We start from the raw sequence: 17,500 nt of genomic DNA, 5'->3' as shown, positions 1-17,500 counted from the left end.
AGGACAATTGACTTTGACTGACTTTGACTTCCCCACCATTGACAACCGGACACTATTGTACTGTACATAATCGTAATAATTGAAATAGATATATTGGATTGATTAAAATTGTAATATGAACATTAACTTACTGAACATTCTGGATTTCTATAGCTTTAATGTGTATTCTGTGATGACTATAATATTGTAATAGATAATACTCAGATTTGTAGATATAGGGGTGCACCCAGGTAGGTTCTAGAAACAAATTGATACTTGTGAATATTTATTGCACTGCACTTTTCTATTTATTCACTTTTTTTTCTTTTTCTTTTATGTTTATTGTTGATACTTTATTGTCTTATACAAAACTTCAGTACATTAACACATTCTCTATTTATTAAATACCTTAATTCATCTTACTCTATCTCAAGTCTAATTACTTGCATCAACACTACCTCCAGTAGACGACCCTGAGCTTCTCAATATTGGTCCAGTGTATGATATTATCAGCACTTTATATATTTATTGAGCCCTGTGCTACAAAAGCACAAGCACACACACACACACACACACACACACACACACACACACACACACACACACACACACACACACACACACACACACACCTCTGAAACAATACACATAATATCCCACTGTTAAAATTGACATTTCTCCATCTGTCTTGATCTGTGCCAACACTGACTGGCAGCAACATTATGAAACACCTGCATTTAGAAATAGATATTATAACACACACACACACACACACACACACACACCGATACTGATACTGATATAGACACACATAATCATCAAATACAAAGACACACACACACACACAAACACACACGCACACGCACACACACACACACACACACACACACACACACACACACACACACACACACACACACACACACACACACACACACACAGAGAGATACAGATACAGATACAGATGCAGATGCAGATACAGACACACAGACACACAGACACACATACACACAGACACATACACAGTCACAGGAATAGTAGATTATCACAGCAAAGACATGCTGTGCATTCACCAGAGTCTGAGTCATCCATTCACTGCCTCATACTCTTCTAACCCACACACACACACACACACACACAAACACAGAGAGGCTGTGTGTGTGTGTGTGTATGTGAGAGAGAGAATGAAAGTGTGTGAATGTGTTTGTGAACGAGTGTGTGCATGTGTGTGTGAGTGAGAGTGTGTGTGTCTGAGAATAAAAATGAAAGTGTGTGCGTGCAAGCATGTGTGTGTGCGTACATGTATCTGCGTGTGTGCGTGCGACATGCATGCGTGTGTGAGTGTGATTGTGTGTGTATGAGCGCATGCGTGTGTGTGTGTGTGTGTGTGTGTGTGTGTGTGTGTGTGTGTATGTGTATGTGTATGTCTCTGCCCTGCATCACTCTGGCTATGATGGGAGGATCTGGAGGATTGGATTGGGGATATCCCAGCTCTACATTAAGTATCTAGTGTCTCTCTGACTGCCTGCATAGGGAGAGAGGGAGAGAGAGAGAGACTTCCTGCATATGGAGAAAGAGAGAGAGAGAAAGAGAGTAAGAGACAGAGAGACTGCCTGGATAGGGAGAGAGAGAGAGAGAGCGAGAGTGAAAGAGAGAGAGAGAGAGAGACTGCCTGCATAAGGCTGGCTAATGGGCTTCCTCATCAGAGGAGTGCAGCTTCAGGAAGAGACAGAACAGACAGATAACAAAGCAGAGAGAGAAAGAGCGAGGGAGAGAGAGAGCGATAGAAAGAGAGAGCGAGGGAGGGAGAGGGAAAGAAAGATAGAGAGAGAGAGAGAGAGAGAGGGAGGGAGAGAGATAGAGAGAGAGCAAGGGAGGGAGAGGTAGAGAGATAGCTAGAGAGAGAGTGAGGGAGGGAGAGAGCGATAGAGAGAGAGTGAAGAAGGGTTAAGGAGAGAGAGAGCAAAGGAAAGAGACAGGGAAAGAAGGAGGGAGAGGGAGAGAGAGAGACATTTCAAAACCCTTTATTGAGCCACCACAGTTCAGTTCAGATTCAAAAGCCTCTGAAAGCCGCTGAGTGAATGGTCTCCACACATAGTATACGTTAATTAAATAATATCGCTCTAAAAACCGCTAAATACCACTCTCTTCCTGGTCTGAAACATTGATTTGTAGGCAAAACCTTACAGGAGCCTGCAGCCTTCTCATGCCATTTTTATGTTAAACTAATTTAAACACAAGCTGACTTATTTAAAAAAAAAACGCTGTTTCTGCAGAGGGAAGCAGATGACAAAAAGGGGAGGGTTTTTTAAGAGGGAGTGGGTGAGAGAGAGAGAGAGAGAGAGAGGGGGAGAGAGAGAGAATGGAGAGAAAGATAGAGACAGATTGTTGAGAGATCACTCTATAATGAAAGACTTTGCCTGAGCAAAAGGAATCAGAGAAGGGGATACCGGAGAACACACACACGCACACACACATACACACACATGCACGCAAGCACGCATACACACACACGAACACACACACACACATGCACACACACAGACACAGACACACACACACACACACACACACACACACACACACACACACACACACACACACACACACACACGGGAACAGGAAGATGAGAAGAGAAGCAGACTGTGAGATCCTGGAAGACGAAGAGACAGAATAAAAAAAGAGAAACAGAGAGGGGGTTCTCGCAAACAGAAGATGAAAACGAGAAAATGATGAGAGAGCAAGAGCGAGAGAGAGAAAGGGGGGTAGAGGGGTGGTATATATACATTATATGTACATACTGCATACAGAGAGAGAGAGAGGGTGGGGTAGAGAGAGGTTGAGAAAGGGGGAGGCGAGAGAGAGGGGGTAGAGAGAGTGTGTGTGTATGGAGAGAGAGAGAGAGGGTAGAGATAGAGAGAGTGTGTGTGTGGATGTGAAAAATGAGAGAAAAACTGATCAAACAAAACAACAGAGAGCACGCAGGCTCTTCGTGCCAGACCGCGTCAGGAGAAATACGGTGGAGCGAGGACCTTGTCTTGGCCTTCCTGTGCGAGAGAGACTGGACTTCATCAGGACTTCACTCACAGGCTGCCTGGACCACTGGGCTCCACTGTGACTAAACAGTGTACAGTATGTGTGCGTGTGTGTGTGTGTGTGTGTGTGTGTGTGTGTGTGTGTGTGTGTGTGTGTGTGTGTGTGTGTGTGTGTGTGTCTGTGTGTGTGTGTGTGTGTGTGTGTGTGTGTGTGTGTGTGTGTGTGTGTGTGTGTGTGTGTGAAAAAGAGAGAGACAGGGAGATAAAGACTGTGCGAGGGAGTTTACTTTTATTAATTTTTGTGTGTATGGGTGTAAGTGTTCATGTACTGTATTTATCTGTGTGTTTGTGTGTGTGTGTGTGTGTGTGTGTGTGTGTGTGTGTGTATTACAGTATGTGTCTGAGTTATAAGTCTCTGGGCCAGATGTACTAACGTTTTGCACCCATTTCAGGCGTAACGTGCGCGTATAAACATGGGGAGGATATGTACAAACAAGCCGCAATGAGGGAAACGCGCAGACTGCCTGCCGTGGGAGCTGAAAATGGCTATTTGCGCTTTTCCGTGTCATGCATATTAATTCCTGGGTGGATCAGGTGAAAATGGGTGTAACGCGCAAGTACAGGGGAGGAGAGGTGCTAATAGCGATTGATTAAGTATTCCGTCAGATGTATGAAAACAGCGCACGTCTATTTTGCGTTGAAAAACTTCCGCCCTCTGAATAGAAAAAAAGAATACAATATATACTTTTTTGATCCCGTGAGGGAAATTCAGTTCTCTGCATTTAACCCAATTTAACCGAATTAGTGAACACACAGCACACAGTGAACACACAGTGAGGTGAATCACACAACCCAGAGCAGTGAGCTGCCTGCCCAACCAGCGGCGCTCGGGGAGCAGTGAGGGGTTAGGTGCCTTGCTCACAGGCACTTCAGCCGTGGTTGACTGGTCGGGTATCGAACCAGCAACCCTCCGGTTACAAGCCCGAAGCCCTAACCAGTACACCACGGCTGCCCCCAAAGTAGGTGTAATCCAGATTGCGGTTAAATGCGTCTATTAGAAAAACTTTTAGAGACAGCTGAATCAATATTCAGAGCATCCGTTTTCTTCATTGTACTATGTCAAAAGCAACCTTAACTTTTGTTTGCCTCTCTAAAATCGTATTTTCTCTTTCACGACATAGCCTACACTTCCCAATCTGTTAGACTAGGCATTAAGTCATATCCCAAGTCTATGTGCAGTAAATAGTTCAAGTATTTTTTAAGTGGATTTGAAGAACTACTAGGCCTACTCTGTCTGTCACTGCTCGTTGACATGTCTTTGAATCGTGTGACCGCTAAACTTTGATTCTTTTTATTGCTGCAATATTCAACTGCGCTCGTTGTTCAGCTCTGCATGCGCAATTGGCGTGATACAGGGGGCGGGAGCGGGCGGCACTGAACGCAATTAACGTAATGTAGTGACAGCTTAGTAAATACCACGCAATATAGCAAAGCACAGCGTTCGCACTCTGCGCATACAAAAACTCGCTATTTGCGCTGTCTTAGTACAGTACATCTGGCCCTCTGTGGAAAAAACAGACAGAGACAGAAAATGACAGAGAGAAAGATTAATAAAAAAGGAGATGAGAGAGATACAAAGAGAATGGTTCAAGACTTGAGATAGAAAGAGAAAGAAAGAAAGAATGAATGAATGAAAAGGGTGGAAAGAATAAACAGCTGAGATGTAGACAAAGAGGGAAAAATTATACGGGAATGTGACAAAAACAGAAAAAGTCCTTAAGAATAAAAAAGCTCAAGCGACAAAAATGACGATGCACTTGCCTTGTTTGTCATGCCAATAAAGCACTTTGAAATGAATGCAATTGAAAGTGGAGAAGATGGAGAGAGCTGGGAAGAGGACGAGAGGAGATGTAGCGCTTGCGTAGCTGCAGCGTAGTTCTGCCGGGTATACTTAATACGTCATTCATTCATTACCTTCGACCAATCATCAGGCTACATTGACTTTATTAATGACTCTGCCCAGGCACCTGCCTTGTTGCTTTCAGGTGCCGATTTTCGATGTTCCCACCCTCCCTCCCTAATCACCACCAGGTTGGTCCTCGTCCAGTTGTCCAGGGGGTAGGCTTCGCCCCTGCTTCTCGTTCCGGCAGGATTTGCCAGGGTCCGCACACTCAGTGACCTGGACCTAGGACGGGGCCTACGCCAAAGACTCTCATTGTTGCTAATTTCTATTCTGATTAAAATCTTTGTTAACTTCAGTGATGTCTCTGAGTATTCCTGGCTGAATTAGAAAGAAAACACAGAAGAACCCAGGACAGAAAACGCCCAACGACAGGCTTCAACTCCTCCGCTTGGTCGTCCTCTCTCTCTCTCTCTCTCTCTCTCTCTCTCTCTCTCTCTCTCTCTCTCTCTCTCTCTCTCTCTCTCTCTCTCTCTTCTCTCCACGCCTGCCACAGAGGACTGTTGAGTGCTCGTTGGGTTTGCGGACGCCACTTGTGCCGTGTCCAAATGGCGTCTAATGACGAGACGATCACTTATAGATGGCTCCAGTGGACCCAGCAGCACAGACAGAGTGGAGTGTGTGCATTGGCGTGTGTGTGTGTGTGTGTGTGTGTGTGTGTGTGTGAGAGAGAGAGAGATAGTGTGTGTGTGTCTGTCTGTCTGTCTGTGTGTGTAGCCATTCTCAGCCAAACAACTCTTGCGGTGAAGTGGATACAATTAGAAACACACAATGACAGATACACTCACTCACACACACACACACACACACACACACACACACACACACACACACAGAAAGACTTGCACACAGACACACAAAACGATGTATACGTTGCATATGTATGTACAGTATTAGGCCTATCATGACCTGGCTCGTTGCTAAATCGCTCTGCCGATACTGATGCTGCGTCCGTGTTATTCTGCATTCATAATTGATCCCTTTTAAACGCCAGACTCGTGAATAATTCATATGCTTCTTCGTCGCCATAGACGGATTATACATAAACCATGAGAACACACTAAAAGGCAAGACTAAAATACCGCCCCACCCCAAGCGTGTGTGTGTGTGTGTGTGATGTCCTCTTGGAGGGTAGAGTTGGAAGAGTGTGTGGGAGTATCTGTTACCCCCTCAGAGAAGAGACAAAACAAGCGGTGTGTTCGTCTTTGTCTTTGTTTATGTGTGTGTGACTGTTACACCTCCAGCAGGATATAGTAACAATGTGCATCAGCATTACTGAACAGGTGGCAAGACCCTCGTGTGGAGACTTGAAGGGTGACTGAGGAAATGAGTATGAATATATGACATACACACACACACACACACACACACACACACACACACGCTATATTGTTTTGTACTGTATGTTGCATGACAAATATATTATTATTATTAAGTCATGTAAGCCTTTAGGTCATGAAAGTCTGTAAATCTACACATGGAGATGTATTTTTCCTCATCTCCCCTGTCATTCGTATCACTGCCCTGGCAGTGCATGTACTGTAGTCAAATACAGTGGTCTTATTTGTCATGGCAAAGAAGCATTTTGGATTGAACAGAGAGAGAGAGAGAGAGAGAGAGAGAGAGAAAGAAAGAGAGAGGGAGAGGGAGACAGAGAAAGAAAGATAGATAGAGAGACATAGCCCCACAGTGCCAAAATCCCTCTGCAAAAGACATTATCTGTAGACTCTGGGCCAGTTGAAGCTCTAATCAGCCTCCGATGTCGTTCGTCTGCTCTCTACGGCTGTGCTCTCAGTGGGAGCCTGGCACACAGGCCTGGCTCATTTAAGGAGCCTGGTGCGTTAGATATCGTATCAGGTCAGTCAGTGTGAAATCTCAACTTTGATAAGGCAGCGGAGAACAAGCTCACGAAGCATATCTCAGGCAAAGGACATCTCAGTCTCAGAGTCCCAACGTTGGCTGCTTTTACAATAATTTGTATTATTTTCGAAGACTAGCCTGGCTATCACCAGACTAAGCTCTATCTTTTGAGATGGAACATAAGTCTGGGGAGTCTGCGCTATATTTCTACTGCACAAGAGGCGTGATCAACAATGGGCATAGCTCAAATGACTCTGTTTGTTTGGATAGCCCGGCTTCAACCAATCAGACCAGCAATCCAGATGTGCCATAACCACTCCTTAACCACCACGCTACCACCGCCCCTCGGATGTTAAAAGGTACCCTCAAGACTGTAAGAACAGGAGATAAGTTGACTGGTACTCAGCAGACATGATTATCCAAAGCAACACAGACTCGCAACAGCAGTTTTGGGAATCAAACCTTGACATCGAATTAACGTTGGTGTACAAGCGCATAGATGACCAAGCTGTGTCCGTATATCAACACAATATCAATATCTACAGTACAGACAGTTTGAGTGGTGGAGTAACTGTGCAATAAAAAGCCTTAACTCCTTTTCTGTTTTCTTCAACACTAGCCATCACAAATGTGACCAGTCGCTTTGGTAACATATACAAAATTAAGCTATTGTGCTCACATAATCATAATCTAAGCTTTCCAATGATATGTATATCGAGGGTATTACACTATCGTTAAGATAACCGCGTCCAAAGTTGACATGGCTCTCCCGTCACGATATGCCAGAAGAGGAGAAATCACCTTTTTTAGGCAATGTGGACAACGGGAATGACTGCTAATGAGTTGAATCTTTACCGGGTTTAACAGTCAAAACGTATGTTTTTCCGTGAAATGAGCTCACAATATGAAACTGTAAACTGTATACTGTCGAATTATGCGAAAACGTGAAATTTAACATTTTAACCCGGAAGTTTGTTTATTGTGGATTTTCTCTAAATAGTATCGTGCGACAAGCGACTCATTTCGCTTTGCAGGGTCACAAATTGCTTTTGTCCCTTGTGACCCTGTGCTGGGATGGTAGATGGTAGAATGTCTTGCCCCATACACTAAATTCTAACCAGAGAAACCTTCATAGAGTAAAAGTGCTACTATACATAACTGTATCTGTCTACTGCGCAGGCGATTTCACTTATTTGCTCATATACCTGGCTAAAGAGTTGTGCTAGTCAGAATGAGCAGCTTTAGCAAAAGGATGGGGAAAACACAAGGTAGGATTTTTTTTTTTTTTCTTTCTGAAGATTTTGCTCCTCTGAGTCTACCACTAGTCTGAGAAAGTCAGATTGGTCTCACCAAAAGATGACCATCATGCAAACACAACGATAGCATTGTTATGGTTCAGCAAAGGTCCTGGAAAACCAAACTTGGCTCCACTTAAATGGGCACTCCAGGCCAAAACGCTGCCTTGACTCTGCTGCTGCTGCTGATGTAACAGAATATGCAAACACAGGGAACGCTGTCACAACATTTGAGCTGGACTTCCTGCAATACATCATGTTGGGGTCGAGGCAAATCTGCTGTGAGTGCGTGCAATCGCTACTATAAATGGTCTATTTGTTTACACGGCACACTGGTAAACATCTTGGACTGGACTGGTCCCAAAGTTGAGCTAAGATCTCAGCTAGACTGCTGTGTAGTCGCCAAGGAGACTACTGTAAATGACAGCAGCGCACGTACGAATGGAATCCCAGCAATAGAATGCCGGTGTGCTGGCTTTGGGCAAGGTAGTGCTGGCCCAAGAGATTATGTACTCCCCCCCTCTCTCTCTCTCTCTCTCTCTCTCTCTCTCTCTCTCTCTCTCTCTCTCTCTCTCTCTCTCTCTCTCTCTCTCTCTCTCTCTCTCTCTCTCTCTCTCTCTCTCTCTCTCTCTCTCTCTCTCTCTCTCACACACACACACACACACACACACACACACACAATCTCTTCTGTATCTTTCTCACTAAAAAATACACCCATTCTCTCTTAATTTTTGTCATTCTTCCGCTCACTTTTACTCACACACACGCACACACACACACGCACACGCACACGCACACACACAGAGGTGCTGCCCCAAGAGACTCAGGGCTATTTTCAGTCCTGCACCCTCACGACTCAGTCACACACATTTGTTACACCCTTGTCCCATGGCAGACAGAAAAGGGGGAGAATGTAGAGGAGAGAGAAAGAGATACAGATAGAGAGACAGAAAGAGAGGAGGGGAGAGAATCCATGTACAGGAACAGGAAGACCCTCTATGTATCCTCTGTAGTCATGCCAATAGAGGTTTCTGGATTTGAATTTGAATGTGAGACAGAGGGGGAAAAAAGAAAGAGATAGAGAGAGCGGTAGAAAGAACGCACCACTTTCTGAAAAGTGAGTGAAGGGAAAATAGCTCCTACTCACTCCCCCACCCCACCCCTCCCCTTCACACACACACACACACACACACACACACACACACACGCACACACGCGCACACACACACACAAAATCAATCTCAGCTAGGCAGGCAAACCAGTCCAGACATGAGCTCAGTGATTGGAGTCATTGTTAGCACCACAAGCATTTTTAATATCCATGACCGAGATCCTCCGCTTCAAAAATAAGAACCCAAAATAACGAATAAAACCAACCGTTTGCTCATATTTCCTCTCACGAGCGCCTCAATTAACCTCGACCCGACGTAATTTCAGCCATTTTGGGACACTGTGATTATTTCAAGCTGTTGAAATTTCGAGCTTCTCTCTCTCTCTCTCTCTCTCTCTCTCTCTCTCTCTCCTCTCTCTCTCTCTCTCTCTCTCTCTCTCTCTCTCTCTTTCTCTCTCTCTCTCTCTCTCTCTCTCTCTCTCTCTCTCTCTCTCTCTCTCTCTCTCCAGAGTGATCAAGGCAGGAGTGGACCTCAGGCCACTCTGTGTGTGAAATGGGACTGTGATCGTTCTTTGATCTGATTAATAAAAGACTGAGCGCTTTGGTGATGACAAGTGTTTTAGAGAGAGCCGCCTTTGCTGCAGAGCGGTGCCGACATTGTTTGAGAGTGTGTGTAGCATACATCTGTGTGTGTGTGTGTGTGTGTGTGTGTGTGTGTGTGTGTATGAGAGAGAGAGAGAGAGTTTTTGAGCACATGTACATCTATGTGTGTGTGTGTGTGTGTGTGTGTGCGCGCGCACATTTATTCCCCAAAGAATCCGAACATGAAAGTTGGCCACCTAATTGAACAGTCTGCTCGCTGATCTATCATTCAAGCTAGGTTATAAGTCAAAGCTCCATCTAGACCCATCGTTCAATCAAAGCCTTCACACACACACACACACACACACACACACACACACACACACACACACACACACACACACACACACACACACACACACACACACACATCGTAGCAGAGAGATTTTAATTATATTAACAGACAACGGCGTGTGAAAAAACCTTGCCGCTAAGCTAAGCTATCAGGCTTAAGTGGATTGTGTCGTGTCGTGAACCTCTGTGGGGTCTAATCGATGTCGACGCGCCACTCTTCATCAACGTTCCTGAAAAACACACAACTCATGATGAAACACACAGCCAACCCTCTCATTGAGCGACTGGGAAGCAAGTAACCATCACTCCGTAGAGAGAGGGAGATGAGAGGGAGAAAGACAGGATGAAAGAAAGACAGACAGACAGAGGGGAGAGAGGAGGATGAATGGATGACCAGAGGGAGGAGTGGGAGGGGAAGGAAAAAACGGTGGGCTATTTTTTGCGCACGTTTACCGCTGGGCAGTTTTAGAGTGTTTTGCTGGGTGGTTAATTCACAGCTCTCATAATCAACCATTTAGAGGCCAAAACAGACTCTTTTTTGGGGGGGGGGGGGGGTGAGAAAATACATCCACAATCCTGTTATGCTGTGATAAAGTGGAAAAGCCTGGAGAGCTCCCCACTCAGCATCAATAGAAAGGCTCATACTAGGCCTGACTACTAAAGAAGAGTTCAGACCAAAGATTCACAACGAGACGAGACAAGACGAGCCGCGATGTTCTAAAACCTTGCAACCGCGATTAAACATGTTATGCTCTGCGACGGCTTGCGACTACGTGCAACTTCTAAGTCACACCGCTGCAACTTGGTCTCGTCGTGTCCGGAATCTTTGATGTGAATTGGGCTTAAGAGGAGGGTTGTGTTTAGCAGAGAGAGAGAGTAGGGTGAGGAGGATGCTTTTTACTTTGTCTGCCATGGATCATGATATGCCAGGTAGTGTAGATTTCTGAAAATTATGAGTGTTGTCGAAACCCATTGGGACCACATGTGCAATGCGCATGCGCATGCGTACGCGCACCCACACACACACACACACACTCACACTCCTTGGAAAAGTGTTAGAGGAGAGTTCTGTATCCCCAAGCTCAACAACCCCCACCGAACCCAAGTATAGCAAGTATAGCACCCTTTGCTCGTCCCTTCACAGCTTCCACAAGGACAAATGACTCCCCCTCCAAACACACACACACACACACACACACACACACACACACACACACACACACACACACACACACACAAAAACTGTCCTCAAGCTCAACATCCCCCACCAACACCAACGTGAGTACCCTTTGCTCTCACACAAGAACACATACACAGGCAAGCAGGCAGACAGATACACACACACACGCACACGCACACGCACGCGCACGCGCACACACACACACACACACACACACACACACACACACACACACAAACTATCCACATCGCACCTTAAGGAAGGTCACCATAGTCATGTACTGTAGTCTCCCCAAACTACACCCCTTCATGTGCGAAAGGTTGAGCCATTTCAGGATCGACTTCACCATCACCCCATGAGCTGTAGGTGTATATATAGGAACTACCCCATCTCAACACACACATACATACACACACACACACACACACACTAACACACAGAGAGAAACACACACACACACACAAACACAAATACATACACACGTACACACAGAGAGAAACACACACACACACACACACACGTGACTGTGCAAACATTGCAAACACACACACACACACACACACACACACACACACAAACACAACAGCTCTGACGCACTCTGGCAGGAGGCCCATCTAACACAGTCAGAGCTGAAGGGGAAGGTGACCTGGCCGTCATATACAGTACGGCACCGCACTGCACCGCACCGCAGAGCTCAGCTGACTTTTACGGTATCCAACCACGTTTACTGCACACAATGTTATTTACTGCATCTAACAGCCTATCAGTTGCATCATAATAACAACAGCTACTGGTCTCCGCATTCCACACATACATCATACGCAACCGTGGCAACCTCAATGACAACAATGTCATTTAAGAGGAGGCGGTTGTAGGACCCACTCCCTCTGCTTGTCAACATTCATATATCATACCATGTATCATGTGTACTGTATATGACTATGAAATGGTTAAGAGTAATACTGCAAGGTCACAAACTAAACTGATCTTGAATCACATTGATGGCTAAAGGGACTATTCTATTCTATCTACTGTAAGAACAACAGCAGATTATGTTAAATGAGCTATAGATAAATATACTGTAGGACTAAGTAGGCTACATTAGAAAAGGCTATTGGGTCATTCCACGCCAAATCAACCAGAGCCCACGCACTTGCGTCTCAAAAAAATCTGAAAAAAATACCATGTGTGCCTATGTTACCCAGGAGACACTCTGTAAAATGTTTTTGTGCTAAGATCAATACTTTTCAAGTAACAGCCAGTTTTACAGGGGGAGGGGGGTGTCAAATTTGTTCTGCCTCTTTTTTTTGTCGAAGTTCACAAGCTCATTGCTCAAGAACTAGAATCTGTAGGAGGCTCAAATTTTGTAGGCTGGTGCATAAATAGGAATAGTATGCAGTACAATCACCACGAGTAGTCTGGATGATCCTGCATGGTCATAGCAGTCCCTCAAAGTTGATCAAAATTTTATTGGAGTTTTTGGCTGGGTTCTGTTTAGACCTTCAGAAGACACATTTTTACTCAACATAGACTCTTGGGGGTTTTTTCTTATTGAGATAAGTAGAAACACTCTCCGAAAAAGCAATGAAGAGAAAAGAAAATCCATCAGGGACTGAACAGCAGACCTCACAAGTTTGAAAAATAAATTTGGATCTCATATTCAGAGCACCCTAACACCTTGTGGGAATATACAAAGATTTTTTTTATATTTTTTTCTATAATCTGCATTACCTCTTCTTTTTAAAAACACCAATTTGACTTGTCTTATGCAAATCTTTCTTTTTCATTTCCCACCCTGAACAAGGGCAAAATGCACCATAGAGATCTATTGAGAGATTTGTTTTGTATAGAGTAACCACTAGGTGCCACTAAAATCACTGAATCACTGAAATTGCCGGGTGGGGACAAAACATATTGATCTCAATGGTGCATTTTGTCCATGTTTAGGGTGGAAAATGAAAAAGAAAGATTTGCATAAGACAAGTCAAATTGGTGTTTTTAAAAAGAAGAGGTAATGCAGATTAACGAAAAAAATATAAAAAAAATCTTTGTATATTCCCACAAGGTGTTAGGGTGCTCTGAATATGAGATCTAAAATTATTTTTCAAACTTGTGAGGTCTGCTGTTCAGTCCCTGATGGATTTTCTTTTCTCTTCATTGCTTTTTCGGAGAGTGTTTCTACTGATCTCAATAAGAGAAAAAAAATCAAGAGCCTATGTTGAGTAAAAATATGTCTTCTGTAAGCCTAAACAGAGCCCAGCCAAGAACTCCAATAAAATTTTGATCAACTTTGAGGGACTGCTATGACCATGCAGGATCATCCAGACTACTCGTGGTGATTTTACTGCATACTATTCCTATTTATGCACTAGCCTGCAAAATTTGAGCCTCCTACAGATTCTAGTTCTTGAGCAATGAGCTTGTGAAATTTGACAAAAAAAAGAGGCAGAACAAATTTGACACCCCCCTCCCCCTGTAAAACTGGCTGTTACTTGAAAAGTATTGATCTTAGCACAAAAACATTTTACAGAGTGTCTCCTGGGTAACATAGGCACACATGGTATTTTTTTCAGATTTTTTTGAGACGCAAGTGCGTGGGCTCTGGTTGATTTGGCGTGGAATGACCCTATTGGTTGATGTACAGTGCAGTGCATTTTGTATTTTTCATATGAAAGGCACAGGCCATAATCCATACAAAATAATATCTAATGTTATCAGCCAAACATTTTTTTTTTTTTGGTGAGGCGTACTGTTTCTTAAGAATAAAACCATTCCAGTCCAACAAGTCCAAAAAGCAAGTAAGCTTGACTGAGAAATAAAATTATTATTTTTTTCTTCTTCAGCAAAAAGCATAGCTTCCCACAAAAGCAAAAAAAGAGAGAGAGGGAGAGGGGTAGAGAGTGATACAAAAAAATAGAGAAATATCATACAGGGAAGAGAGAACTAGAGAAGGGGATTGGAAAACAGAGGGAGAAAAGAGAGAGGGAGGGGAGGACATAGAGAGAGAAAAAGAGAAAGAGAGACGGAGAGAGAGAGGGCAGAAGTTCAAAGACTGCGGAAATCTGAAGCAGCTGTGTTGGCCAAGTTCTGTGGACTCATAAAAGACATTTTTGGGTATTTCTTATTTTTTGATAAGTGAGATCAGTGGCCTTTTGCCATTTCCACACACATACACACACACACACGCGCACACACACGCACGCACACACACACACACACACACACACACACACACACACACACACACACACACACACACACACACACACACACACACACACACACACACACACACACACACACACAGCTTCTGGCAGGCTAATACCAAAGCAATCAGGGGGTACAGAATTCACCATTTACCAGTAAACCCCACAGAGAAACAGAATAGGAGAAAGAGGAAAGGTACAGGGAGAGGAAGAGAGAAAACAGAAAGAGAGAAAGAGAGAGAATCAGAATACAATCTTCATCTACTGTATTATGAGTATATGACTGTGTGTGTGTGTGTGTGTGTGTATTTTACAAGTGGTATTTCCCAAGATATCATCTGTGATATATCATTGGAATTGGTAACGCTACTCAGAACCAGAACTCTGGCCTAGGGCGTGGCTCAGGGACAGTATAGCGCCACCTAGCGCGTTGTCTGTTGTGGTTGACACATACATACATGAAAATGAACCAAATTTGGTGGACATGTGTGTTGTATTAATCTGAACAACTTTTATATTTAAACTACAAAGTGAATCTTAAAGATATCATTAGATCCTGGTTTCATCAGACTCACTGAAGTTGTGAAGAGAGTCTGAAGGCTTCCATTGGGAAATGTTTCCAACCCCTGCATCGTAATGGACGTAGGCTTTGCATTAACTCCAAAATCATTGGCTTGGCCTAACCAACCAATCAGGGGGGTTCCTAAGGTGACTGGTGGGGCCAGGCTACCGAATTCTCTGTCAGCATTCAGTATTCTCTCCATCTGCTCACTTCACCTTCTCTCCTTCATGCCATAAGGTCATGTTAAAGAAGAGAAAAAACCCTCTGGATCAACATTCAAATGCTATTCATTATTACGGGGTAAGGAGGGCATCAGTGGATCGGAGGTGCTGAAATGAGCCAGCGAAAAAGCCTGTCTCCTCGAATGTCGGTTTCCGTACCGACAGGTTGACAGGAGGCAAATGTTTCCATGGTAACCTGGCTCCAGTAGTAAAAAAAGAAGTGGGGAGAGAGAGCAAGTTGTGAGGAATTTCTCCACTTTTTCTCCCCCCTTCACACGCACACACATTCACAGACACCCCTTAACATGCGCACACACACACACACACACACTCACATTCACATTCACCGCTTCAGACACACACACACACACACACACACACACACACACACACACACACACACACACACACAGACACACACACACACGCTAATAACCCCTCTCTGGCTGGACTCATCTCTTATTCTCATTAAAAACTCCTGAGCTATTGGCTCCAATGCTGAACTATTATTACAGGAAGTAAATGAGACCAAGCTCGTTTCATAGCGATATCTCGATCGCTTTGCCAGTTAGGCACACAAAAGTAACAGACTCAGATCACACCTATACTCATACTCAATCACTGCCAACTGTCTTAGTAAATATTCCAAAAAGCATGTGATTTGTGACACGAGCAAAGAGGACCCCCCCCCCCCCATAACCGTAAAATGTGCCTGTACTTTGTATTTTTATTTGTATTATTTATTTCTTTTTCTTTTTACTCAAACACGTAAACACGTGTGTGTGTGTGTGTGTGTGTGTGTGTGTGTGTGTGTGTGTGTGTGTGTGTGTGTGTGTGTGTGTGTGTGTGTCGGTTTAGGCGAGGAGGACGAGTAGAAGTCTCATCCACAGTTTGTCCGTATGTGTGCACATGTGTTTGTGTAAGTAATTAAGCATGCGTGGCAGTGGATGAATCGCGTGCTGCAGTGTGTGTGTGTGTGTGTGTGTGTGTGTGTAAACCCTCCTCCCCCCCTCATTCAGGGCCAGACGTGATCTCATGGGTGCTGTGGACAGACAGCCTTTCTGGCAATCAGCGCAGCCTCGACCACAGCAGCAGCAGCAGCAGCCCAGCTAGCGTGCGGAGATTAGCACGCTACACACAGCAGCCGTCCAGCCAAGAGGAGGAAGTGTGCTGAAATAACTCTGAAACTCCACTTACACTGATCTGGACTCAGTGCCTTTGCACACCAACATGTGTCATTTCATATGCATTAAAAAAAAAGAAAGCTGTCAAATACAGAGGGCTGCAGAAGGGAAAGCTCATTCACTGATACGGATAAAAATTGAACCAGCTTTGAAAACTTCTTTGAACACACACACACACACACACACAAAAAGTTTCAGAGTTTCTCTGGTTTCTGCTGAGGGGACTTTGCTCATTACAGCTTTGCACAAACTCAGTTGCTGTGAAAAGAACTACAGTGAAAATAACCCTCTCATAGGAAAACAATGTTGAATTTGTTTTTGTTACTTTGTATCTGGCATTATGAAGAAGATACACATAAGCTTGGAGAGTAGGCTTCATGTAGTATATAATATATGTGAAAACTTGCTGCCGAATCAATGCTCAGTACTCTACACTGCAGTCTACAGTATGCACTCATACTGAAGTCTATGCTCTATATTGAAGTGTGTTCTACAAAAAAGTCTATGCACTCTATTCTGAAGTCTATGTTCTCAAAAAAAACATATAATTATTATTTTAGTAATAAAAAAAATGCACAACTGTCTGAATCACACTGAATACTGTTGCCTTAAAATGCATATGCCATGGTACATTATGGAACATATCGGTTTTCTTTTATGAACAAATATTGTTAGGCCACTTACTATGCAGTTCTTTCAAGTAAAAGCCAAATGTTGATGTGTTGAGAGGACTTGCATGCATCACTCCATCAATATGGATTTATAACATTCTGTATGCACATTGTGGTGGATAGCCTACTTCAAAGCCCTCCAGCAAACATCATCGGGGTGTCAATCATGTATTCCAATTGTTTTCTTTATTGACTTACTGTATGTGATCAAATGTATGCCTTGATGAATAGGCTAACTAGGCTAGTTAGGCTATTGTATTGTATTGTATTGTATTGTATTGTATTGCTCACCTCCTCCTT

At 43.9% G+C, this 17,500-nt stretch overlaps 1 protein-coding gene across 1 annotated transcript in view; it reads right to left on the bottom strand.

The window, feature by feature from the left end:
• Positions 1-17,500, bottom strand: part of shisal1a (shisa like 1a) — an 87,347-nt gene that overhangs the window by 69,415 nt on the left and 432 nt on the right. The window contains exon 2 of the mRNA XM_062518601.1: positions 17,492-17,500. This exon is cut by the window's right edge and continues 65 nt beyond it. The gene's annotated coding sequence lies outside the window, so the exon portion shown is untranslated. The remainder of the gene's footprint in view (positions 1-17,491) is intronic.

Source organism: Sardina pilchardus, chromosome 17 (assembly GCF_963854185.1).
Source record: "Sardina pilchardus chromosome 17, fSarPil1.1, whole genome shotgun sequence".
Classification (NCBI taxonomy): domain Eukaryota; kingdom Metazoa; phylum Chordata; class Actinopteri; order Clupeiformes; family Clupeidae; genus Sardina; species Sardina pilchardus.
Note: the sequence above shows the minus strand (reverse complement) of the source record. Positions and strands in the feature narration are given on the sequence as shown.